Raw genomic sequence first — 27,959 nt, forward strand, 5'->3', positions numbered from 1 at the left:
ACAGGTCAGTTATACTTCCATTAAAAATATATATTTTGGAAAAATATTAATCTTATAAAGATGGAGCCTCAATGTTATAACGAGTTCTGGATTCAAATGCATCTTTGTGTCTCCTGTTGGTGAAGGTGTTTGCATCTTTTTTTGCAAACATCTGAGCACATTAGTCACTAATCAGCGAACCCTCACTAAGGGCTCTGAGATCCCATCCCCACGCTGTAGGCATAATGGAAAAACATAACATTCTGGGCCAAGACTCATTCAGAACACATTTACTATTAGGACATAAGTAAGGTGGTTTTTCTCGCCAAGTTTTTCCGTGAAAGGTTAGTTTTGGCATTGATTGTGTTCACTTATGAAAACCACCTCCTACTGATCAAGCTGACTAGACTCCCAAATGATGAAGACTGAGCACGGAAGGCCAGGCCTACCTGCCAGGGTTCTGAATACCATAAAATACACTCACATTTGATCCCAAACTTTTCTTTCTCTTTTAGAAAAATGTCCTTCGTTAACATTCATAACGTATCATCTCCTTCCATAAAAAAAACTTTTGGGAACTTCCCTCACGGTCCAGTGGTTACAACTCTGCACTTCCACTGCAGGGAACACGGGTTTGATGCCTGGGTGGGGAACTAAGATCCCACATGCCGTGAGGCGCGGCAAGAAAAGAAAAAAAATCCTTTCGTTCAGAAAGCTGCACCCACTTGCGCTGACACAGACGTCGCCTTCTCGTGCAATCCTGAACCTGTGGTCATTAGCGCCACAGGCCCACCAGAGGGGATGCTGAGGGCTAAGGCAACTAGATGAAGCAGCCCAGCAAAGGCGGGGCTCCGCGCATCTCCTAGGAGTTCCAGGCGAAAGCAGCTTGTGCCCATCGGCTCCTTCTCACGCGGAGGACGCATACGACTCCGAGGGCAGCGCTCGTGTTCCAGACGTGGCCTGTCCCATTTGTGGCCTCGTCAGCCCCTGGTCCATTATGGCTCCATTATGCCTTCCGTCCACGTCCATGTTTCTTGCAACACATTAAAATGCACTGCAGGGGCTAAACGCAGCCTCCTCGGTAACCATTATGGTGATAAAACACAACTTGATGGGAACTGATATATTATCATTGCTCCCTATTAGGACAATGCCCTCAGGAAACAAAGAGTTGTTGGTTTTAATATGAAAAAGGCTTAATGGGTCTTCCCATGAGCTTGTCGAGGTGGCTGAGCAGGTGCGTGGCACTGCCACTCTCCACAAGGCTAACGCTTGCGCACGCTCTAAGATCAAGTCTGAATGCTACCCCAGAAATTCTTAACCGAGCCCTCCATCCCTCAACTCAGCTCTCCCTCTGTTACCTGCAGCTCTTGCTCCAGCACTGAACCTTTTCTATTTTATATTCATCCTGTGCATACAACCATTCCCTCTCCTACCAGGTGCATGTTCCCCAACTGCAAGCTCAGGGCCTTATTCAGAGCAGATGTTCAATCAGTGTTAGATGATTTTGCTTTTCATTGGAAGAAAACAAAATGCTATGTAAATATAACCCCTGAAAAAATTAAAAAATTTTTTTTTAGTTTGTAGGTAATCTGAGATATCTGGCCAAACCATTAGTACTGTGTCATGGAAAGGAGAATCTGTGGTCTGAGTGTTAAGTCAGCCAACTGGCGCTACCCTTCCTACTGGAGTGCCCTGTGCACCGTGTCAGTAATCTAGTAAATTACAGTTTTGCGGAGGAATTATTCAGTAAGTAGAGGCCATGAGAAAATTAAGAGTTGATGACTTTTTTCCTAACGTTTTCTTAAAACAATTTTCTATGTTATAAAAGCCTTACAAATGTATCATATAGCCTTTGTGTTTTTCATATATATACACTGACACCCACGCACACAATATCAATTGCCAATTGTTGACTGTTGAATTTTCTCTTTACCTGATGAGTTTGCAAGATGGTTTCTTTCAAGTTTATTGATAATAGCACCCCGTTTGCTTCCTAACCCAGAATTCATCACTATTTGTAATTAATGGTTTGTTGTGTCCTAGTCTGTCTGTCTCCCCAATAGATGGTGAGCTCCCCAAGGGCAGAAACCATTTTATCTTGAGTTCTGTTAGTATCCCCCTGCCCACCACCAAGCCTGGCCTGCATGAGGCACCCACTTACTCACTGAATGATCACTGCCTGAATTAACTAACTGACCGATAAATTAGTGCCTGCTTGGAGTTCTAGCTTGGTTGAGGGTTTTCAAAATAAGATCGTGATTGAGCAACTAGGCTAATACTGGCCTTGCAATAGATTTTGCTTCATAGAAACCAGAATACCGAAGCTAGTGCCTCCCTTTAGGGAAACTCAGGGAGCCCGAAATCAGAGGAGAGCAAGTAGGAGTTAGAAGGAGAAGTTGGCAAAGGGAAAATATTCTGTTATCCTACTCGAAGAGCACTTTCAAAACCAGAAACATCTATATTCAGATGTTCAAGACAGAGACACTTGAGTTGAAGTCAAAATATATATTTGTTTTTAAATACAAGTTAGGGACTAGAAACACCCCTGTACACTTAGAGTAAAAATTCCCTCTCACCTGCCCACCTTCTCTTCCTCCCCTGCCTGCTCCCCTTAACCCCTGCCCTACACAGTCCTCAGATTTTTCTCATAATGTATTTCAGACAATTTTATTTTTCCCACATGTATATTTATGCTTGTCAGAATATATGTTCTGATTTTTTTATTCAGAAAAAAAATCATAAATATAAGCATGTATGTGAGTAGGCTATACATAGGTTTCTAAAGATGTGTGCATACCATCACAGTACTATCTGTTTATTTACTCTTACTAATATAGCTGAGTAGCAGAAACATGGAAAAAAATCAAAGCAATAGGTAATTTTTTACATTATTCATATCTGACTCTAGGACACTAACAGTTTAAACACTAGACTTCCCTCTATTCTTCATTCTGTTTAGCTTAGGCTATTAAGACTAATTTATGTTTCAAAGGCATACACTAACCGATCATATGAGATAATATATGTAAAAATACTCTGTAATTAAAATATATTACTCTGTAATAATGTAAATGTATTATTACCATAGTAATTATGGTTTTTCCTCCAATTTGTATCTATGTATATATGCCTGTTTATATATTATATGTGTAGCCTAACACAATAGTTTTCAAATACCTGTTCACAGACCAATACTGGTCAGTGACAAAGTTTTCACTGGCCAGAGACAAAAGGAGAAAAATCATAACAATGTATTTATTGGGGTTTTTTTTGTGATGCTAAATGTATTATATTTAGAAGGTTGCTTTATTCTAAAGTTAAATTCTTACTGATTTTTTTTCCTGATTTGTTCAAAGGTCCATTGTTTTATCGAATTATAGTGCTAACAAGTGACAATTTTTAAAGCCCTAATTTGAAAGAAAAAAAAAAAAAATACAGAAAAAATTTTCTTTTGAAATTTATTAATCCATGGAACTTAAAAGTCTGAAAAAAAACTGATTCAGGCAACAAATACACCAACATTTCCACAGTCTGTTCGAGGAATGAATGGGAGGCTCCCCTTTCCCTGTAGCTTTAGTGCCTCCAGCCATCCAATCCCAATACCATCTGGAACATCCCCAAAGATCCAGCCTCTGAGCTGAGGCCTCCCTGGCCCCCAGCACTCCAGCACCGATCTGGCTTCTGGGTGATCACGTCATTTTCCCCAACAGCCCCACCAAGAAGCACCACTTCAGAAGAAACCCCAAATCTTAAAACTAGTCCAAGGTGGGGGCAGGCTGAGGGAGGCACTGAATCCAGTTTATTATAGGCAAAGAGGCTTCAAAGTCTCCATCCGATGGCTCAAACATCCATAACAGAATTGGTATTTCTTCTCAGATTCAAGGCACGGCCAAGTCACACAGGCTCACTTCCAGGGTCCAGTTTTCATCTTGGAGGCTGCAGCCCAGGCAGGCTCACTGCCCTTTGATCTGGTTGGAACCGGAGTGCTACAAATATGCTTGTATTAAGCTATCTCCAGTCTGCCTGAGGGCATCCGTCTGGAATGCGAGCATGGGAGCTTCAAACAGTGAGGTTCCCAAGTCTTCGTTTACACTACATTTTTTCCTGGCAGTCTGGCTAACGCGCCTTCTATGGAAGGCAGCGAAGGGGTTCCCGTAGGGTGCACTAACGCAGATGGCATCGCAAGGCAGGACTCAAGAGTTTCGTCTCTATGCTCTGGGCCAGGAATTCAGGTGAAGAACAAGGGAAAATACAAGCAAGCACCAGAACCCTAAATGACACTTTTATTAAGCCATCCACAGGCATCTGTGAAGCACCTAGGAGCTCTGAGCACTGTGCTATTAAGACACAAAGGAGGCATCACCATCTTTGGGCATCAAAGCATCCATGTTCCACCAGCTACCTCAGGGGTAATGAATCATTTCATGAGCTCCAACCCTTCCATTCCGGGGGTCTTCTTCTCCTAGACTTGAGAGTGCGGGCCTCCATTTTCAAAATCGGAATGTATAAAAAAAAAAAAAACTGTTTAGCTGGAAGGTGTCCTGTGTGAAAGAATGTGCAGTCAACAGCAAACATTTCCAAACAGCACAGCCAGTATTTTCCTATTTCCTGGACAATTTACTAGAACTCTTCCACCCCTGCTTTCACAGGTTGAAGGCGTCTGCTGTGCCAAATTGTCTGGTGACAGAGAGAAACCAACATATTTTGCATTGCCCAGGGATAAAAGTGAAAAGAGAAAGAAGTGTCCCTGACAAATGTAGACTCTGAACTTTACCTGTGTCATCTGTCACCGAAGAGACTTTAAATGCTGGGTGATCAGAGATGGTGAGAAAGCATCTTATACCACAACAGTCATAATCCCCAAAATATCAAGAACCCCCCACTCCAGGTCCTTGAGTGACTGCTTCATGCAAACATGGAAGTGGTGCAACAGAACCACTGTTTCTCTGACTCCTCCAGATACTAAAGGTAGTGCTTTTAATATGCTCACTGGACAGCCATCATCCAAAGCACAATGCAACCATTGTAGGGCAGAGAGAGAGAATATATTCATTCTGTGGGGTAGAGGCACGCAAAAAAAAAAAAGACAGAGAGAAACGCACTGTGCGTTCTTCAAGACACTGAAGAAACGGTCTTCTGCTTCTCATTGGAATAATGGTGGGACGTGTACAAGAATGTTTCTGGCTGGCCTTAAAAGAAAGAAACTCTTTCAGAGAGCAGCGACCTTAAACATCTTATCAGCCTTTGAAGTTATGCACAATGACATCCTTTGGTTCCTTGCCCGGGGCAGAGGTTTAAGCTTTAAGACTCCATTTACTTACCAAGAATTGTAGAAATATTTTTGCTGCAGCACAAGACAGAGCCAGTTTTTTAAAACAGCAAATGATAGGATGGTAAGGTAGGGGAAAACATCCTTTATAGGGGGCACCCCACTGTGCTAAGGGAATCAAAAGCTGTAGATCTAACTTTCTGGGGTTAATCTCCTTTATTTTTAGTCTTCTGTATCATTCAGATCAGTTTTGTGAAACTCACATCAAAGTCATAGAAGCAGAATACGTTCTTATGCTGCCACCCACCTAACCCATCCCTGGTCCAACCCGCCCTACCAACTCCTGTCCTTCCTACCAACACCACTTCATCTCTAGAACCCATCTCCCTCCACCCAAAAAAAATGGCACCCCCAGCTCCCTCCAATGTTCTCTCTTGAGTAGGAGTCCAAGGGGTGATAACGTCTCCCACAGGGGGGTGAAAGGGAGCCTTGTGCCCACTGCTGCCTCCACACAATTTTCTAGGGCATCTAGACTTGTGTTTGTTCCTTATGGTGTGTCCCATTTATCTGGTCGACCACTCCATCCCTGCACACTGTCTGCCCAGTCGGCACAGTGTCGAGTATATAGTAAATACTCAAGACACGCTTGTAGAAGAAAGGCCCGGTGACTCCTACCCCAACATTTTCTCTTTCCTTTCCTCCAGATACCTGCTATCTTGGGGTACACTCTATTTTTAGGGCCTCATCAATGACTCAGTCTTGGACGTCAGAACGTTCCCTTGACAGATCCGTTTGATTTATTTGCTTTTGTTTTAATCTTGGCCCTTGGCAAAAGTTCTTGTGAGACCCCAAAAAGCTGGGAATCCAGAGATTCTGAGAATCTCGTAATAGTCACCTAAGAAAAGGTAATAATGTTACATGCCATCATTTTCATGATTTGATAAGCTACGTAAAACTAATTACTGAATTGGAGCCAAACACTTGAAGGAAAACAGAAGGAAATCTGTTCCCTTGAGATTTACCTTTCTTCTTCAAAGAACTCAGAGTTGCTTCTATAGTACATGATGTTAGGATAGGCCTTGGGCCAATCATTGTAAAGAGCATCTGAAAAATCACTCAGAATTGTGCGCTCCGTTGTTTTGTAAAGGATATAGCTATTTGTTTGCTTAAGTGAGGCTGTAAGGATTGCTGGAAACATTCTGTGAAAATATTAGCTAAACTCAAGTCCCTACCAGAAATACACGCATGCAGTTCACACGTGTCACAACCACTCGTATCATCTCTGATTTATAGGTATGAATAATGTATAAACAAGCTGAACCCCATTCCAACAAGCAAGTGACTTTGGTTCACAATGGATATGTAAATATGACCCTTAGTTGAAGATAGCCTTTAACTCCAAATTGTCCACATACACAATAAAACAAGCTCTTTACTGGGGCCTGGCGGGCATCTCCACATGGGCTGTGATGAATTCTCCTAACTGAAGGCCATGCCAAGTCCCTTCATCAACATGAAGGGACTTTTTCGAACACCACATGGGGCACATGTTCATGGAGGGCTTCTTCATTTGAAAATCTTCAAGAGACCCCGCCTGGTCCGCCGGGCTCCATTTGGCCTTCATAGCAAAGAGGACACACAGTTCCCCGTAATTATACCAAGAGGTCAATTTGATAAGGAAGAACTCTATGACGTAGTGCTTGTGGATTAACTGAGTCAAAAGACAAGCCCAATTAAAGGAGCCTTTTGCTTACATAATACGTGAAAATAAAGCGAGCAAAACTCAGGAGATACAATCCCCAAATAATACACAACTTGTAATTTCTAATAAAGCAGGAAGGCAGAACTTGAGTCACTTAACAAAATGTTCAATACCCGATTAGGATCCACAGCCCCAGAACAGCTATCTAATTACCCCAGAGATTAATTCCCTGGGCGGCAGACCCCAAGGGTCCTTTCCAGCCAGCTCCATCGCTCACTGGGAAGTCAGGGAAAATGAATATCTAGGTTAGGTTTGATGCTCACAACTTTTCAAGGGTTGCTCAGATCTCAGAAATACAGATTGGCAGATCAAGGGGAGAGCAGAGACATGACCGTTTGGTTCATTAGAATCGTGAAAATAAAATCTCTTTTTGCAGTTGTAAGGAGCCAGCTCAAATTAGTTTTCCAAAGAGTGAAAAGAAAATACTGTAACTTTAACAAAGAGGCATATGAAAGTCAAGCATGGGAAAGGGCGGGAAAACAAACAAACCAACCAACCAGGAAAACCTAAGTCTTAAGTGACTTTCTTCCTTTCATTTTCTTTTACTTTATCTTAGCAAGAAGAAAGTAGGTGACTTGGGACTTTGTCCATATTTTTCTGTCGTTCACTTTGATTTTTCTGTTTACTTTTGTTTCAATTTTAAAAAATTTTTTGGTAGTAGCTGCATATGGACAAAATTCAAAAGGCTCAAAAGGATAATCTGTGAAAGGTAAATAATCTATCACACCTGTCACCAGCCGCTCAATTCTACTCCTGGGCAGTAAACAAAAAATCGGTAGCAATTACCACGGAAAGTTTGTGTGTGTTGGCGGGGGTGAGGGAGTAGACAAAGAAAAGAAAGAAAAAAAACCCTAAAACAATGATCTAAATCTGATGTAGCCTTTGAGATATAATCTATGCAAATATTAGCATTTCTTTCCTTTGTGAAAAGACAAAAGAAATGTTTCTTATAAACTGTTTCGTACTTTGCATTTTTCTCTTAACATATCTTCAAGGTCATTCCCTATCAGTAAATACAGATGCCTAATTATGTACGAGTGCAAGCACATCTGTAGGAGAAATTTCAAGAAATGGAATTGCTTGCCCCAAACATACGCATTTTCTATTTCAATTAATATTACCAATGTGCTTTTTCTAGAGACTGTATCCATTTATACTGCCCTCAGCAGTGTGAGTCTCTGTTTCTCCTCACCTTGGCTACTACACAGCACCAACCGTGACAGGTAAACATCATCTCTTAAAGTTTTAGTTTATATTTCTCTTGTTAGCAGGGAGGGTAAGGATCTCTTCCTATATTTAAGAGTCATTTATTTCCTTTCCTATCAATTGCATGTTCATATCTTAGGTGACTTTCTACCACCATCTTTCTCTTCATTAAAGTCAACGTCTCTAGCAAATGACATACAAACTGGTCTCTTTTTTTTTTGGCCGCATCACGCAGCATGTGGGATCTTAGTTCCCTGACCCGAGATCAAACCCGTGCTCCCTGCATTGGTAGCACAGAGTCTTAACCACTGGGCCACCAGGGAAGTCCCCTCCAAACTGGTCTTTTGTATGGTTCTTTGTAGTTCTTTAAGCCCGTGCATATATTACCTAATTTAATAATTGCAATAAGCCAGTAAGCAGACATAAAAAATATTATTCCCATTTTATAGCTGAGGAAGCCCAGGTTTGGATTGTAGGTTTAACCAAAGAGCTCAATGGAAGTCTGTAGCCAGGACTAGAATTCCTGTTGCTTACCTTTCAGTTTAATGATCTATGCGTGTAAGCATGTGCTCAGGTGTGTGTTCACTAGATTAAAATGCCTCTTAGATTGTAGAAAAGATGAGAAAGGAAGTATTCTCTTTTTCTCTAATGAAGCATTTGCATTTCTATTTACAGTTTTCACTACATAGCAAATAAAAGAAACTAAAACTTTACCTGTTCTCATTCTGTTGTTCAGGCCAAAGCCTAGACAAGCACTGACTCTCCATGTGCATCACCAAGGTATCAACCTGTTACTACCAACCTGGCTGGGTCAAGTCCTGGGTGGAGGGGAGACAGAAGAGGACTGACACACACCCTCCCCAGGAAGAGGGGGACCCCGGAGAGGCCTTCCCATGTTGAGTGTCCTGGGGGAGAGAATGAACACACAAGCTCCTTGAGGGAGCAGAGGAGAAGGTCACAAGCCACAGGGGCCTGTCCGTTTGGTGCTACCGACAAGGAATGCTTCTGGGTTCCAAGTATTCTCCAGCCTGTCCCTGGGGAGCAGGTCTCTAGTCCACCAGGAAGGGGCTGTGGGGTAGAAAGTACTGAGAAAAGGGACAGGAAGGATCTAAAAAAGCTGGAAGACCTTCTTCTGCCCCATCTTGGGCTGGGGGAGGTGGGGGGCGGGGGAGGGGGTAGTAGGGCAGGAGATCTAGAGCTGTGAGCAACGGGGACAAAACCAGAAGGAGGCAAAAATACGATCAGAGCTGCCTCCGAGGGCCTGGCCTGCTGCCCCCGGACCCCACAGGCAGGAAAGGGCCCAGCGGCAGCTCAGGCACTAAGCTGAGGGGTAGAGGGATGGGGGAAACACCAGCACTAAACTGCACTAGGTGGGACGTAGAGCCAAAACCCTGAGACTGTCACCCAAGGTCTCAACTGTCTTCAAGGCCAGTGTGGCCAGAACATGTGATGAGCGATATTTCATAAATCTAAGCCCATTTCACGCTTAAATTTTTTTTAATTTAATTTATTTATTTATTTATTTATTTATTTATTTATTTATTTATTTACTTTATTGGCTGTGTTGGGTCTTCGATGCTGCACACGGGCTTTCTCTAGTTGCGGTGAATGGGGGCTACTCTTCATTGTGGTGCGTGGGCTCCTTACTGCAGTGGCCTCTCTTGTTGCGGAGCATAGGCTCTAGGTGTGGGGGCTTCAGTAGCTGTGGCACATGGGCTCAAGAGCTGTGGCTCGCAGGGTCCAGAGCACAAGCTCAGTAGTTGTGGCGCACGGGCTTAGTTGCCCCATGGCATGTGGCTTCTTCCTGGGGCAGGGATCGAACCCGTGTCCCCTGCATTGGCAGGCAGATTCTTAACCACTACGCCACCAGGGAAGTCCCCATGCTTAAATTTACTTACTGCTTCAATTCATTCATTCCCTTCAAAGGCAGTCCTTTCTATAAAACTCTCCTCCTAATTTCCACTCTTACTAAAAGGATTAGTATATACCCCGTGGAAAAACCCTGGGAGCGTAAGCATGTCAGGACTGTGCAGAAATTCCATGGCAGTCTGCTGGAGCTCCTGTCCACACATAAGGTGGGTGAGGTGTGCAATGCAGCTGAACACCTGAAAGGCGGACCATTCCAAGAGAATCTAACTCGATCTCGGTGGCACCCCTACTGGCTTCAGCCAGCCAGCCCCAAGAGTTAGCCGGTGTCCCACCCTACAGCAGGACCTCGCCTGGTCAGCTGTTTAGACCCGGCCTCCTGGCAGGTCTTCAGCAGTAGATCTGCCCTCTGGGGTGGGGCAGGTGCCGAAGAGATTCCATTGCAAGCATGAAGGAGGTCTTTCACATCACACAAAATGTGGTCTCATGTTATGCCAAAGTTAGGTACTGAAGCCAAAACATAAGGCAAAAAAGCAAGTATAGACAAAATATTTTAAAATTTAAAAGTTAAAATAGAGTAGGACTTCCCTGGCAGTCCAGTGGTTAAGGCTGCACACTTCCACTGCAGGGGGCACGGGTTCCATCCCTGGTCGGGGAACTAAGATCCCGCGTGTGTTCCTCCCAAAGCCGTTCTCGCCATTCTGTCTGTGGAATGTGAATCTCTCTAAATAAATCCACTTCTTACCTAATACTTAGTCTCGCACTGAATTCTTTCTGCAACGAGACATCAAGAACATGAGCTTCATTAAGTCCTGAGACCAGGTGTGTGATCTCAATTAAAAGACAGTGGGTTCAAGTCCCAATCTGAGTTGTATGGTTTCAGATATAAAAATTGACAATGTGTAGTTATTGATGGGACAACGAAGATGTGCCATTAACTACTAAAGACTTGCTTCTACTTCTCCAGATAACACCTCTCTCTCTCTCTCTCTCTCTCCCCCCCTGCCTCTCTCCTCTCTCTCTCTGTGTCTCTCTCACTCTCTGTCCACCTTGGGCAGCAGCATATCATGGCCAGGAAGTATCTCCACTGTCTACAAAGGGTAGGGGGCAAAGAATAAGTGAATTAGTACAGGAAAGAGACAGTATGAAGTCAGAAAACAGCATGAGTGAACCAGGAAAGCAGTGCAAAACTGCAAAGCTGATAGGCAGATGGTGGGTGGAGGTGAGCAGGGCCCCATCTGCTGGGCTGGGACTGAGAGGCAGGCTCTACTGCATGGACAGGGCAGGGCTGAACACAGGACTCTCAGTACCTGAGGTTCTCACCAAGGTAAACAAGGCAGGAGGTTTGGGCTCAGAAACAGGGTAAGGACCAGTTTGGGGAATCAATAAAAAGAACCAAACTCAAGGTCAAGCTTGGACTAAGCGACAAGGATTCTGGAATAGAGTTCCTTAACCATTGCCTCAGATCAAGATTTGTCCTAGGATCTGGGCAAGCTCATCCCTCAGGGGAGGCTAAGCCCGCTTCGGCCCGCCATGCAGGGAGGAGAGATGCCTAGGTCTGGAGCCCAGGGGTCCGGCCCACCCAGCCACATCAGGGGTGAGGGAGGACGCAGGCCAGGTGGCACCATCACGGAGGCTACGACAGGCCCTGGGGAGCCAGCTGGAAAGCAGGGGTGACAACAGGGCAAGATGAGTGCAACTTAGTTTTCATTACCTGGCTGAGATGCTCAATGCATTCCTGCAACCTATGCATATCTGAGCAGGCTTAAGTCTCAACACGAAACTTCTTCCTATTTATCACTTTAAGATTCTCGCTAGCCTTCTCCGCACTGGAGGAAAGCACAGCGCTACCAAAAGGTAATCAATGGATCAGAATTTCTGCCTACAAATAGCATCTGGAAGCCAAGTTCCTCTTAACACTGAGTGGAGGGTGTCAGGAAAGAGTCAAGTTATTCTCTGGGACCAGGTAAGCAACAGCTGAGGGGAAAGAGGCAGCTGTATCAACTCAAATATACACCTTGGGGAGACGGGGTCTTCCCAAAACAGTGACGTTCTGCCAGGCTCATCTTCCTTGCACACGCCAGTAACAAGCATTGGCAAGCGGCTGGACCAGGTGGTGGCCACATGCAGCCCCGGAGTCACCAATGAAGGAACGGGGAGAGAAAACAGGAACCACCCCTCACTCCACCCGTCTTGACCGGAGGCAAAGGGGGGGAACCATGCCCTGCCCTCCCCACCCCCCCCCCCGACCCCGGTTACCAATACAACTCAGTCCTGGAACAGAAGCTCTGGGCAGCAAAACTCTAGCCCTGGGCTGCATCTGCTTTTTTTTTTTTTAAGATTTATTTTATTATTTATTGATTTTATTTATTTTATTTTTTTGGCTGTGTTGGGGCTTCGTTGCTGCGCATGGGCTTTCTCTAGTTGCGGTAAGCCAAGGCTACTCTTGGTTGCGGTGCGCGGGTTTCTCATTGCAGTGGATTCTCTTGTTGCAGAGCACGGGCTCTAGGTGCTCGGGCGTCAGCAGTTGCAGCGAGAGGGCTCAGTAGTTGTGGCCTGCGGGCTCTAGAGCACAGGCTCAGTAGTTGTGGCACACGGGTTTAGTTGCTCCAAGGCATGTGGGATCTTCCCGGCCTGCGATCGAACCCATGTCCCCTGCATTGGCAGGCAGATTCTTAACCACTGCGCCACCAGGGAAGCCCCTGCATCAGCTTTATGAACAGTAGTAATCTTGTCACTGATGCTAGAAGTGACTCCAGAGCCAGTTTATAAGTCTGAGTCTCATTACTTTACAATGACGTATCATTATGGACCCAAAATTACATTACTCAGTAAGTACTACCTGCTAGCAAATGATTTACTTTTTGTTATCTCTGAGGATATTCAAAATAAAAAAAAAACCAGCTACACCACTTACTGAATGTGTCCTGCATGCCAGTTACTGGGATAAGTGCTTTACACACATGGCTCTGAGGCCATAACTAAAACGTAACTAAATTTCTCAAGATCACACAGCCAATCACTAGACAAGCTGACACTGGAAACCAGGTTCCCCCTTCCTAACTTCCCTCTGTGGCCTCCAGATACAGTCTCAGTTCAGAAATTTCCAACAGAGGTGCTCTAGATTATTTAAAACATGTAACAACTGCCATGCCCACGCCTAGACCAATTGGAAAGGATGCTGGTAGTAAATGAGAGGTAAGGGCGTCTGGGTTGAAGTCAGCCCTGAGTATAAGCACAAGGGTACAAGAGGTACAGCCTCAACTGAGATGATCGGGGATGCGACCCTACACCAGACATGGAACCGAACATGAAATCTGCTGCCCCACCGTTCTGTAGAACAAAGCCTTCAAAGGGTTACTACAAGGACATTACACAAACCTTGACACTGTCAAAACTATGCTCAATTAAACTAATAGAGGATGTTCCATTTCAAAACATGCCCGTGTTACATCCTGATGAGGAGGTATCAAAAGAAAATGAATTTGGACCACTTTTGAATGATGACATCTGCATTACCACAGCGATTCACCTATCAAACTAATTTAGGCTTAGAGCCCAAATCAACACTGCTGTCAGAGAGTTGATTTCTATTCATTGAAAAACTTCCAGGCTCAAGAGTGATCAGTGGGAATTTTAATGTCTTGGGAAAAGGGAGAAAAAAGAGAATGTGAGTACTGCACACAGCAACAAGACTGGAACTCACAATTCAGCCAGCAAGTATTTACAGAGCATCTGATACACGAGTCCAACCTACGCACGGAAGAGATTCCAAACCACAACCTCCATCCTAACAGGGCACACAATCCCCTCCAAAGACGCTGACAGTGAGGATGAGGATGAGGGTGACAGCTAACTATCAGTGATAACTTACAATAAGCCAGGTGCGGTCCCATGTGCTTTACTAAATTAATCCTCACCAGGTACTACTGATTAATAGATTCATTCTACAGATGAGTAAACTGAGGCACATTAAGTAATAAATATTTAAACAGTACTTCTCATAAATGACTTTCATATGACGTTAATGTTCTATCTCATCTGATCCTCACAGAACCACAATGAGACAGGCCGCATCCGACGTGTTCCACAGTGGTAATGGCAGAACCGTGAGCAGAAGGCAGGGCTTGTGGCTGCTAATTCACGATTTCTCTAAAGAGAGAGCATTAAATTAAGGCAGTCATGTGAGATCCAAATGAGGTACTGACAAGGAATTCTATAGGAATTCACTCAGGAGGAGATCACTTCCTGTTGGGGCAGCATCCATGGAGGAGGGGTGATGGACCCAAGCGTTTGAGGGCAGGTTGTATTCAGAGGGGCAGAAGGGGAGGGGGACACCACTGCAGATGGCAAAAGGAGCCAGAGCAAACTATGGAGGTGGATAGGTACAGTGTGTATTTGGAGATCAGGAAGTAGATCAGTTTGGTTTGAAGGAGGCTCAAGGGGACAACCACTAGGAGAAAAGGACAGCAGGAAATGGGGCGCCATTATGAATTTTGTCTAGAGCATGACAGGACAGAAGGAATTAAAATTTCAAGCTTTCCGAAAGGTGAATGTAGAGTGAGGGGAGAGTGAAAAAATAATAGTTAAGGAGACAAGTAGGATAATTGTGATTGCTGAATAAATTACAGAATAAGTAATATAGAATAAATTATTGTATATTCTAAATTATAATTATTCTAAATTATAAATATAGAACGAGTATAAGAATAAATACAATCAACTCTCCAAATTGAAGGGCTTTAATGAGATGGAAAAAGAACTCAGAGAATCTCTACAATAATGTCTACAACTCAGATCTTGTCTCTGAATTGTTTCTAACTTTATCCATTTTCTGTGGCTAATCCTCGGGTTGACTCACATGCTCTCACTCCTTGCTAAAAAGTGAGAGCTACATATCATCCTCATTAATAATAAATGGAAAAGACTCAGGTTCCTACACTTGACAGGAAAAGCATCAAGACAGAACACGCTCTGAAAGTACAATTGAAGGTGATAATGATTCATCACAGTTAGATGTCTCCAAAAACCCTCCATGGAAAACCTTACCGAAGCCCACCTGTTCTGCACTGAACTGTGTACCCTCAAAAAAATACACTGAACTTAACTCCTAGAACCTCAGAATGTGACCTTATTCGGAAATTGGATCTTGCAGATGCAATTAGTTAAGATGAGGTTACACTGGAGTAAGGTGGGCCCTAAGTCCAATACGCCCCAATATGGACCCTATTATATTGGACTCTAAATCCAATATGAGGAGAGAAAAGACTCAGAGACACACACAGGGAGAAAATCACATGATGCTGTGGGCAGAGACTGGAACTAAGCTGCCATAGCCAAGGAAAGACAAGGATTGGCAGCGCCACCAGAAGCTAGGAGAGAGGCACAGAACAGTGCCCCCCAGAGCCTTCAGTCTGCATAGCCCTGCCAGTACTTTGATCTTTGATTTGTAGCCTCCAAAATATATAAGAGAATAAATTTCTGTTGCTTTAAAGCCACTCCGTTTGTGATATACTTTGTTACAGCAGCCCTAAAGCACTAATACACTGGCTTCATTTTAGCCTTTGGGAGGTAGGACAGAAAAGGAAAAATCAGGCACACCTGGGGCTTAGAGACTTGAGTTCAGGGCTCCATTCTGCAACCCCTTCCCAGGTGAACCTCCCTGGGCCCAGGATCCTCATCTATGAATTGGAGCATTCAGGCTAGATGAGCCCCAAGTCCTCTTTCAGGTTTCAAACTCTATGATGTATCACATCATAGCCAAGAAAGTCATCTGCTCGAACATCTACTGAAGATCAGAGTATGACGGGGCTGAAAAAGGGAAACACATGCAAATTCAAGAAATCTCCCATCACCAGGAGAAGTCAAGGAGAAAGGGAAAAGAAAGAGGAATTAGCGGTGGCCCTGCATTTACCATATGCCACATAATCACTCCATCTTCACGTCAAATCTGGCCTGCAGCCCTCACGCCATGGAGAGTTAATACAAAGAGACGCTGGGAGCTGCCAGACACAGAAAATTAATACACAGGATAAGAGAATCTCTACGACCTTCACGCCATTTCCCAAACCTGCTTGTGTCAAGGTCATTTAACCCCAGAAATATGAAACCTGCTGCCTCGAGAAGACAAAAAAAGAAAGAAAAGGGAAGGCTGACATTGAAACTGTCCCTCAACCCTCACGCCAGTCATACAACGTGCTTTTCAGCTGGGCGGGGGGGGCTCTTTGAAACTGCTAGAAACTAATTATGAAACAAACCCCACTAGTAAAGACCACCAAGAAATTCCTGTAAAAACCTGACACATAATGCACTATTCTATTTTACCCTTTTTTTCCAAGAGTAAATTGCGGCTGTCAAATTACACCCTTTCATTACTGTCACGGACTGTTTTAAGAACAGCTAATCAGAAAAGCCTACAGAGAGATTTAATCAGATTTTTTTTTTCTTCCAGTGACCTAATGTTTTGGTATGAAACTGCCGCCAGCTCACGTTGGGTAAAAATTTAGCACTGTCAGCATTTAATTATTATTTTATCACGGATTTCTTTACTTTCCTACAGGGAAGAAATAACAAGTTTTTTAAAAAATGCAACAAATGCTTAGCTTTTAAAATCACAAGATGCTGCCCTCATTATTTTGCTTTGTCAAAAATTACTACGTGTGGAGATGGGACATATCACAGAAATGCACTTTTGAGTTAATAAGAGGTACCACTATCACCAGCTTCAATCTTCCGGAACACTGAGACAATGAGGTGAAAAGTATGTACATTGTGCTTGTTTTGGGGGGATGAAATACTCACGACTCATTCAGGTTTGTATATGACAGCAGCTACATGCTCCAAACAATATCCCTGCCCCGTGACACCAGAATGAAGCCTGTGGCTTTGCTCTCCTCCACCTCCTCCTCATCCTTTTCCTCTGAGTAAACTTTGCCTTTTCTTCTCTAAAGTGAGAATAAGAGAACAGGGAGGAGAACGGAGGCTAAATGGAAAAGGGAAGAGAAGACAGGTGTGCAGGTGTGACCCTGACCCCCAACAACAGCCGACCCAAGATTCCAAGTCTAGAGGCCAAGAAAGGGGGCACGGGGGCCAGACGTATAAATGTGTTTCTCAAACCAGTTTCTCTTTCATTTCTTCCTCCTCACTCATCTGAAGTCTCTTTTTAGAATAATAGCTATTTCATCATCAATACCACACACACACAAAAAAAACCTCTTCATTTGCCTCTCTTCCCCTTTACCCACAGAGTTCCTGCTTCAGAGTTGAGCTCTGTCAACAAGCTGGGGATGCTTGGTACAGGCAAGTCATCACCAAATATTTATTGAGCATCTACTGTCAGCGAGCAATTGTGTTCACTACTGAGGGGGCGACACGGTATAAACATAGGTACAAAGTGATACCCAGGGAAGATCCACGTGTAAGAAGAAAGCAAGTCATTTATCAGAGTGTGGTACGATATGATTGGTAAGGGCAAGAAACGTTACACTGGTTCACGCTTACCAGCTCCAAAAGGTGCCTGTGCCACCAATGCAACTAATTTCAAAGCAGAACTTAAGACATTTCCCCTAAATCGGTCCTCCCACCCCTCCCCCAAATTTCTCCCATCTCAGTAAATGCCACCTCCTACATGTCAGCATCCCAGGACCTCCTTCGCCTCCTCACTTCCATTCCAATCCCCCAGAAATTTCTCTTCATCTTCACCTTTTTCTGTCTAGTCCAGGGACATCACTCACCTGGCCTCCAGGAATGCACTCTCACTGACCTCAGAAATTCTCTATACACAACAGATAAAGTGATGCTCTAAACAGAAGCTTGACTGTGCCATTCACACATGGAAACCTGGCCCAAGGTTTGCCACGGCATAGAACAAATCCAACCCCCTCTCAAAGCAGCCTGCCCCAGATCACCTCCTGGGCCTCCACCAGGCCCCACTCTCCCCCACATTCACGCTGCTCTAACTCCACAAACAAGCCAGGACCCCTCCATCAGCCTCAGGGTCTTTGCACATGCTGTGCCCTCAGCCTGGAGGCTCTTCTTTCCACTGTCTGCATAATCAGCTCCTCCTGGAATTTAAGGCTCTGTAAATATCACCTCCTCAGAGCTGCCCCTAACATTCATGTCCTTCATTGCTTCTTACCACAATTTTCAGTTGTTTCACTTGTTTATTCACTTATTAATTACATATAAATTCCTTGCTGGCAAAGGCCTCCTCTGTCCTTTTTACTGCTATACCCCTAACAACCAGCGTAAAGCCTGGCACAAATCAGAGATTCAATATTCATTTAAATGAATGAATCAAGTGTTTGTTATTTATTTCCCAAGAAGACATAAGTAACATATGGGGACCATATACATAAATATATGTGTTTACACATGGCTTGGGTCATGGAGGGCTTGGCCCTTTCTAGGAATAACCTTCCAGCTGAGCTGTAGGTTAGTCTTTCTTTTCAGTTCCCACAGTCTGATCCAGATTATCCATGGGCAGCAAAGAGGCAAAAGGGATAGAGGTGAAGAATGAGTGGCAGCCTCAGAGTCAGGGAAAGAACAACAGCGGTGGAAAGCCTTGGTGATCTTGCATAAGTAGCAGGCTAAGATTTCAGCCCAGCTCTGCTGCACCTGTAGCTGTGGTCTGTCTTCCATTTCTATATCCTAAGGGAAGGGCTACTTCCTCCATGAGGTGGCTGTGTTTGGACACTGAGCACTTTATGGCTACTATCTAAATACACAGCATAGATAGTCAACATCAAAGAAAGCTTTATGCCTCCAGAAAATCTTGGTCATGACAAATCAATTCAACGTATACATGTTGAAGCCAAGTATTGTTCCAGTCAATGGAAATCTGGAGCTAAAATTAAAAAAAATTAGTTCTTGCCTTTAAGGGACTTACAGAACAGAGTGGGAGGCAGTCATCTATACATACACAGCCTCAGATCCATGCCCATGCAACAGTACTATTAGCAGCAGCTGATAGGAATTGAGGTTGATGCTGTTACAACCAGGGGCCCAGGAATGTCCGCATCTTTCCCTGCACCCTAACTCCTTCGCTTTACCACCCATGGAACACAGGGCCTAACAGGAATCAAAGTTTGACTTTATTAAGAACTGAGCCAATCCAGCACCCTGGCAACGATTACTCACCTGGCCACGCGGACAAGGGGAAACACGTGGCGTCACTGGGCAGCTTTTAAGGCGCAGTGATCTTGCCCACCATTGCTGTGGCCCACGTGGTGTTCCATAATTCGGCATATCCATGTCACCCCTGCTCCACCCAAGTGGCAGGAAGGGCCGTTGAGGGAGGAGCTGAAACACATATCCCTTGCAGCACACCCTATGATGTAGTTAAGATCGTTCCCATTGCACAGATGAAGAAACAGGCTTGGGGAAGTAAGCAGACTGACTGCCTACGATCGTACAGCCACAGGACAGCTGAGGAGGATCTAAACCCAGGTTTTGTGATCTCACTACTCCGCCAGGTCACTGCTCTGGCACTGAGCCTCACCATGACAGGAAAAGCCACATGTGTGAAGCAGCATGTACAGGTAGGAAGCAGATTTTATGGCCAATCCATGACCACAGTCAGCAACCTAAAAGCAACTGTTTCTAGAAATTTCAAATTGTGGTAAGACTTCAACTACCTAGAATAACTCTCCAGGATGACCCAGAAATTTAAATGAGAAAGAAGGACCTCTCCGTAGCTAAAAAGCTCACACACTCAACACTGCACTTAAGAGGCTGTCCCCTTGAATTTTTGTTCAGAACCTATTAACTCTTTCTCTGAACACAGTTCCAATCATTTGTCTTGTCTGGTGTCTTAGCCTCTAGCCAGGTAGATGTGGTCAATTTAAATGGATTCCTGGAGGGAGAGAGAGCGATTACAATGAAAAGTGATAGAGAGCTTAAAAAAAAAAAAAAGAATCAAGCAGAGGTTGGCAAACTTTTCCTATAGAGATCAGAGAGTAAATACTTTAGGCATCGTGGATCATACGTTCTCTGTTGGGACAACTCAACTTTACCCTTGTAGCTCAAAATAAACCCCAGACCAATGTGTAAATGAAGGAGCATGGCTGTGTTCCAATAAAATTTTATTTACAGAAACAGGTGGTGGGTCAAATTTGGCCCAGTGGCTACAGTTTGCAAACCATGAAACAGAAAAAAAGCTTCAAAGCCAACACAATATTTAGAAAATCTTAGCAGTCTGGGACCATATCTTAAAGAAACAAATAGTCCCAATCTCAACAGCCCTTAGGACAACTGGCCTCACAGAATATCATGATCCTTCATCATAAAATTACAGAAGTTCAGAAATCTAAACAACCTTGGGAATATTATGGTCCAACTTCCCATTTTTACATATGAAGAAATAAATTATCAGAGAGGTTAAGAGACGTGCTAAAGGTCAAACAGCTAATTAACAATTAACTTAAATTAAAACCAGGGTTTTGATTCTATGTTTAGAACTCTTTCCATTATTCCATGTCTATTATTTTAGCCTTCTCGGTAACAATGGAGGGAGGAAATGCTCATTTAATTAAAACACTACACCCTTGAGGTTGTTAAGATTCTGGAATCACTAAAGTACACAGTTCTAGATGTTTAGAAAGATGCTGGTGAATCATCAGGACAAAGGTTAAATTGGGTTTAATGTCCTCAGAGTATATAATTTCAGAAGTAGGGCTAAAAAGAATACATTTCAAATAATTAAAAAGTTGATATACGTGGAAATTTTTATTCTCCCTTGTGCACAGAAAAATGAAGGACCGCTGTCCACGGGTATAAGCAGACAAGCTTGCCATCGTATTTGATCAATTTAGACCTGTTCATAAACTCTGACCAGTTCCAGGACAGCCCAAGAATCACCAAGGCATTAGCAGGCCCCAAGTAATTTCTCAAATTGCCGGATGCCCATATTCATTCAATTGCCTTTTCTAACTGAAAAACAAGAGCCACCCTCAGCCCTACCTGTCCCTTTCTCCTTTCTATCAGCAGCAATGTCTTCTGCTCCTTTCCTGAATTAATTAGGAAACAAAAATAGAACCCCTGACATGTTTATAAAGATTCCAAATGCTGGTTAAACATGAAAGAACAGAGGTTGGGAAACGGAGGTGACCAATTTTATTTCTGTGATGACAAGTTAGAGTCCTCCTGCCAGCTGGACCTTGCAGCCGCCAGAAGCACGCACCTGTCTACGGGGAAGTCAGAGAGGAGGGGGGAGCAGAAAGAGACTGGGGGCCCAGTGGCCTGCCACACCGTGTAAAAGAGCGCTAATTGCTCGGGGTCACTGCTCATCGCGGGGAGGTTCCTGACAGCTCCTGACACCGGGGAAGGCAGGCAGACCACTTCTGTTTTCCTGACCACACAAGTGGTCCTGTTTCTGTCTACAGACCCCAGAACGCCCTGGTTCAGGGAGTTCACCTTCCTCTCAACAGGAAAAGGGCGAAGGGGGTGGGTCGACCACGGCTCCTGAGCGTCCCAAGATGCACTTCCCACTTTGACAGACCTGCCAGAGGAAATGAGAAGCGATAAGTGATTGGGCCCCGATTAGATCAGCCACCTTGAGAAAGGTGCTGAGCCAGAGATATTTCACTGAAATAAGGAGAAACCTGGGAATAGATTTCTGGCAGGCAATCCCGAAGTAGATATGGTCTGAATTGGAAATGGATTTCATGGGCAGATAAAGTCTAATAAATGGCAGGTCACTCAAAACTCATATATCATCAAGTCTCATACAGTGTCTGTGAAGTCTGTTATCAATAATTTAACATCAGGAGAACCTAGCCCTTAGCAAATATTTAATTTCAAAACATACCTACTGATTTACTCAGATACAGCATACATAGTATATTAAAAATATATTACAAGAAGCCAAATGCCAATAAAGCTGCACTTAGAGAAGACCAGGGGCACTGGCTGTTTTCCAAATATTTTGTTAAGGGACTGGACCCTCTATCCACAGAGCTAGTCCATGAGCAATTTCTAAATTGTGTGGAGAAGAAAGCTTGCCTGTGAGTCCTGCTTCCAACAGCACGGATGGGACTTCCATGGTGGTGCAGTGGTTAAGACTCCAGGCTCCCAATGCAGGGGGCCCAGGTTCAATCCCTGGTGGGGAAACTAAGATCCCACATGCTGCACATTGTGGTCTAAAAAAAAAAAAACTAGCAAGGACATCACCTGAGCTCCCATTCCCAGCCAAGCAATGAGCCAGATGCCAAGTATACAAGTTCTGGGGGCCACGCCTGAAGCCTAAAGGAGGAGGGGGCATTGTACAAAGCAAGGTCTTTAAGTGGCCAAGAGGGGCCATTTTTAAGGGGACAGGAGGCAGAGGGAAATATCTCCATGGTCACTGTCTACAACTACTGTTGATCTCAGCCACTCTCCCTGCAGCTACCCCAATCATCCAGTCCTCTCCACAGCCGACCCTCACCACGTCCTGGCTGGAAGGTGTCACCCCTTGCTATGGTCTAAATGTTTACAACCCCTTGTTGGAATTTCACGTGTTAGAATCCTACTGCCCAATGTGATGGTGTTAGGAAGTGGAGCTTTTGGGAGGCAATTGGGTCATGAAGGCGGAGCCCTCGTGAGTGGGATTAGTGCCCATATGAAAGAGGCCCCAGAGAGCTCCTGAGCCCCTTCCACCACGTAAGGTTAAGCGATGAGAAGTCTGCGACCCAGAAGAGGGCTCTCCCCCCAACCACAGAGGCACCCTGATCTCAGATTCCCCCACCAGACTGGGAGAAATACATTTCTGTTGTTTATAAGCCACCCGGTCTGTGAGATTTTGTTACAGCAGCCTGAACAGACTGAGATAGCCATGGGCAACTGGGATCAGCAGCAAGAGCTCCAGAGAAATGGCTCTTTTCTCAGGGAACGGTGGCTCATTTAACTGAGTTTAAAACGGAGGCAGAGGCTCAACGAGGACAGATTAGTTCCACGGTAAACACTCTCCCCTAATAAGGTTTTAGGTCTTTTGGGGGTTGATAAAGGCCTGAGAGAGAGCAGAGGAGGAGGAAGAGGACAGAAAGAGAGCAGGTGTCAGTCAACGGGTGCCTCTAATTGTCTTCCTCCCAGAGAGCAGGGGAAAACTGAACTGAGGGCTCAAGGAAGCCAGGTGCCAGTCCTGCCTCTGCCACCCAAGCTAACGGCCTCAGGATTTGACTTCGCAGACCTTTTTTTTTTTTTAATATTTATTTATTTTTATTTTATTTTATTTTTTCGGTTGTGTCAGTCTTAGTTGCGGCATGCGGGATCTTCATTGTGGCATACAGGATCCTCCACTGTGGCACATGGGCTTCTCTCTAGCTGTGGTATGCAGGCTCGGTAGTTGCGGCACGTGGGCTCCAAAGCCCATGGGCTCTGTAGTTGTGGCATGCGGGCTCTCAAGTTGTGGCCCGAGTGCTCAGTAGTTGCAGCTAGGGCTTAGTTGCCCTGTGGCACATGGGATCGAACCCCTGTCTCCTGCACTGGAAGGCAGATTCTTAACCACTGGACCACCAGGGAAGTCCCTGACTCCACAGTCTTGAAGGGCCCCTCCATTCTAGGGTGCTGGAACATAACTAACATCACCTCTCAGCAAAGGTATTCCCACCAGTTTCCATCCCACTACACTGGCATTGCAACGTGAAGCTTCTCTGATCACGCTACAGGCAGTGGCCAGAAGGAAAAAAGAATAGTGGGCAACTGTCCCCAGACCTGGCTCTTAACTCTCTGGGTTTTTCCACACTTGAAAGGTGGCCCTTCCAGCTCTGAGAAGCTCTTCCCTGTGAAATCCAGAACTGCCTTGACAGCCAGAAAACTATGAATTTCTTAGTTCTGTACGCAGTCCCTTTAAGGGGGTTAGAAGGGTATACCAGAACTCCGAAACAAAACACCTCCCCACCACCACCACCACTAGAGTTCATTCTGTATCCAAACAACCTAGCAAGACAAGCCAGGAGCTTAAGCAGACAAGATCGGATGAGAAAATCACAAAGTCCTCAAAGCCAACGTGAGGTGCTGAGAACAAAGTTGTCTGAGCTGATGTTGAGGTCAACCCAGACTCAGTTTCCCCTTCACAAACCGCAACCATCCTCCTCCTCTCTTTCCCTGATAAGATCCCTACCTTTCAGAGACATGAAGTACCAGACCACCAACGGGACCCCCAGGAGATACTGACTCCAGGAGGTCATAGTTAAAATCACTCAAGTGAATCCCTTGAGGGACCTGGCCATCTGGATAGGCTCGCAGGTCTGCTGGTCACCAACCACTTAACCCTCCAGATTCATGCTGAAGACAGCATGGCGGGGAACTATGCTGTTTCTTTTGGGTCAGTAAACCCTGGCAGGGCTGAGGCACAAATGGGGGTTAGGGGTGAACACTGGACTGAAAAAGAGGGAGGGGGCTGGACAACCCGCCCACTCCCCAGTTATGCCAAAGGCTGGTCCCCGCTGCTGGTGAATTCTCTGCAAAGCAAAAGCCCAGTCTGCAGTTCATCGTTACCGCCAAGCACAAAGCACAGCTCGAGAACACACAAACCACAAAGTATGTAGAAGTCAGCATTCTGGAACCAAAAGGAATTGCCACGTTCAGTCCCTTGGATGCTGCTTACGGCTGACAACGTCCCTCTCCCAAGGCATCCATGGACTCAAAATTCAACCTAGACCCAAAGTCAGAGGGCAGCAATGTTCCCTAACAATCGTTTCCTGTTTAGGGTGAACAACCCCAGATCACGCTTTTGTCTACTTTTAGAAGCACGAAGCAATGCCACGGCCACATGGCCCGAGAAATAACGTGACTCCCGATGCTTGGATGGGGCTCCTGGGCAGCAGCGTTGGTGAAACTCTCCACTCAGCAGAACTGGGGGCCGGATGCACGGAGAACCTCCTCACTCTGAAGTTAGTGCAAGTGGGGAAAGAATCAGGTCTTTGATTTTTGCAACTTCCACTCCTGACACCATAGCAACTTATTTTCAGCCCATTTCTTTCCCCTCTGTTGACTCCCTAGTTAATTTGCCGCAGACACCGTGTCACTGAACTCTGGGAACCCCAGGAGGAAAAATATTAGAAGTATCAAAATGGCCCGTGCGTGGGCTCTTGGCGCTTTGTTGAACGACTTCAATTTAGTGCATTTAGACCACTTTGTATTAACTAATTTAGAACATTCTGCTTTCGCAGACTTAGCTGACTGCTTTTCACTGCCAAACTAAATACTCCACTTTAAAGCCCACCCCTGCGTACGCATGTGATTTCTCCTTTTAGGCTTGGAATGTAATGTTGACATAAATGTCAAATAAAATTAATGAGAGAATGGGCCTTCAAATGGGACTCCGGTGAAGGGAATTTGTTAGACGGGGACCTTTGAGCCCAAATGTATATATAATTATATAACACTCATATGAGGAAAGAATCTGAATGTTAAGCTTTAGCAAATTTATCACCTTTGGCAGAAATGCTGTTACCTACAAAAAGCAGGATGCAAGTAAATTAAGATGAAAATACCATGAGATTAGTCTGTCACAGCAAGCTACTGCAGAATTAGCAGGGTGGCCCAGCTGCCGGTATCCAATCCTTCCCTTATCTATACAGAATTCGGGTTGGATGTCTGCTGCTCTACCTGAATACTTCCACTGTTGACTTGGCAAATGGACTTCCTCCTGTCTTACCCAGCTCCCTCCCCCACCCCTCATCCCCACCGGCCACTTGGGAAGAGTACAAATGGCAGTTAGAGCAATAATAGGTATTTTCACTCAATAGTCAAGGCACTGGATCCTAAGCGGAGCGGCTCCTTCCAGCCATACACTGATATAACTACTTTGTCTTTTATTTGTAGTCTCAAAAACTCTTCCCCAAGTATGGCAGAATCACAGAAAATCACTCTAATCATTGAAAAGAGCCCTGTCCCCAGTAAAGCAGCAAGTCTTCTCTTGTCAGAGTAAAAGCTATAGAGTAAAATTCCCTCTAAACACAGGGGAAAGCTGCACTTACCCCCATGCCAAGGAAAATGGCCAGCAGGACCCACCTGCAGCCTCAGGAGCATTTACGCAGAGTACGTGCCAATGTCCGGGGTGAGTGGATGCTTCAGGGGGTGGAGTTTCAAAGAAAGTGATTGTGTTTTGTTTTTCACACCTCAGATTGAATCCTAAGGACACCATCCATCACATTCCTCTTTCATACACTGATCTCAAATACAATCATGTAATTTTGAAAATCCATGATGTTTTCCCTAAATAAAATGAAAAAGGAATCAGAAGGATAGGTTTCTATTTCTTCCCAGTTACCTGGATACCCTCTGTCTCCTGGAAAACCCCCCAAAGACTAGCACCCAATCATGATGTTTCTAAGAGTGATTCCTCCAATGAGGGGAATCACAGCAGAATCCAACAAAACACACAGATTCCTTCTGATGTCCATGCATCTTTAAACAGTTCAACAAAATCCATATATTTGAGCCAGTCATAGAGAATCTCTAATTAATTTACAGCGAGGGAAAGCGAAAGCATTTGACTACCAATTTCAAACAACTCACACTGTATCCGTGCAGTATGAAGTCATCCTGACTCTGAAATGTTTGCACAGGACCCAGGGAACGTTCTCCATTTTTATTCTTCTTCTACAGGCTATCAGTTCATAATGAACAAATACGGAAATTTTTCTGAGGGGGAAATCCAACTACCAAAATAACTCCTTCATAATTCACGTGTGCAATCACAACGGTGACTAATAAAATCCTGAAACAGTTCCTAAAAGCCTAAAGCATTAATTACTCTGTTAGATGTCAGGACTCTATGAAAACCTATGACAGCAGGTTACTCAGGCAAATTAAATCATGTGAACTTAAGGCGGAAAAAAAGAAATTTTCGCTTGGTGGATTTGCGCGCTGGTAAATGTATGCTTTCGAAGAGGGGTAACCAACCCACAACTCTTCAGGGCTCCATATTTCAACCTTGAAAGACATATGAAAGAGGTAAAAAATGCCATTGCAAATTGAATTTATGCTGGGATGAAAGGTAATATTATATCCTTTGAAAGACCTAAAATAAATGAATGATACTATTTCCATTAAGGGGAAACTAACTCTCATTGAGCGTGTCCAGTGCTGGCTGGTCGGTGCAATTCTTCTCTGGCTTCTGTGACACCACATGCCCAATACTTCTCCAACTTCAGTGAAAGCTCCTTCTCAGTTATTTTTGCTAGCTCTTCTCTTCTTGGTCAGATCTCTACATTTTAGTGCTGAGGGCTCTGTTCTGGGCCCTTTCTCTTCTCTGCTCCCTCTCGCTGGATGATTTCACCCAATCTTATAGCTGTAGACACCACCTACATGCCAATGACCCTCCCCCTGAATTGTAGATATCAATGCCCAGTGCCTTCCTGACATGCCCAGCAGGCATCTCAAACCTAGGCTGTAAACTCCAGATCTCCACTCCCCACCCCAGGTCTTTCCAATCTCACGAAATGACACAGCCTTCCAAATTCCTCAAATAGTCCTCCACTGCTCCCTTCTCCTCCCCCCACTTCCAATCCATGAGCTCTACTTCCAAAATACATCCTGAATCTTTTTACTTCTCACCGTTCCAATTTACCACTACAGTTGAAGCTCCTTCTCTCTCAGACACATACCTCTTAAGTGGTCTCTCTGCTTCCATCCTCCAAACAGTAGCCAGAATGTTCTTTTATTTTATTTATTTATTTATTTATTTTTTTGTTGCATTGGGTCTTCTTTGCTGCGCGCGGACTTTCTCTCTGGTTTTGGTGAGCGGGGGTTACTCTTCATTGCAGTTTGCGGGCTCCTCATTGCAAGTGGCTTCTCTCCTTGCAGAGCTCAGGCCCTAGGTGAGCGCAGCCTTCAGCAGCTGTGGCATGTGGGCTCAGTAGTTGTGGCTCAAGGTCTCTAGGGCACAGGCTC

General features: G+C 44.6%; 1 protein-coding gene across 4 annotated transcripts in view; it reads right to left on the reverse strand.

Moving 5' to 3' along the window:
- FOXN3 (forkhead box N3) overlaps window positions 1-27,959 on the reverse strand; it is a 395,933-nt gene that overhangs the window by 338,566 nt on the left and 29,408 nt on the right. Inside the window, exon 1 of one of the 4 annotated variants that reach the window (XM_057733104.1) lies at window positions 26,076-26,254. The exons of 2 other annotated variants lie outside the window; for them this stretch is intronic. The gene's annotated coding sequence lies outside the window, so the exon portion shown is untranslated. Of the gene's footprint in view, window positions 1-16,886; window positions 16,905-26,075; window positions 26,255-27,959 lie in introns of those variants that run through there. One more of the 4 variants, XM_057733105.1, reaches the window with a different exon arrangement.

The sequence above is a fragment of the Hippopotamus amphibius genome, chromosome 4 (assembly GCF_030028045.1).
Source record: "Hippopotamus amphibius kiboko isolate mHipAmp2 chromosome 4, mHipAmp2.hap2, whole genome shotgun sequence".
NCBI classification, from domain to species: Eukaryota; Metazoa; Chordata; class Mammalia; order Artiodactyla; family Hippopotamidae; genus Hippopotamus; species Hippopotamus amphibius.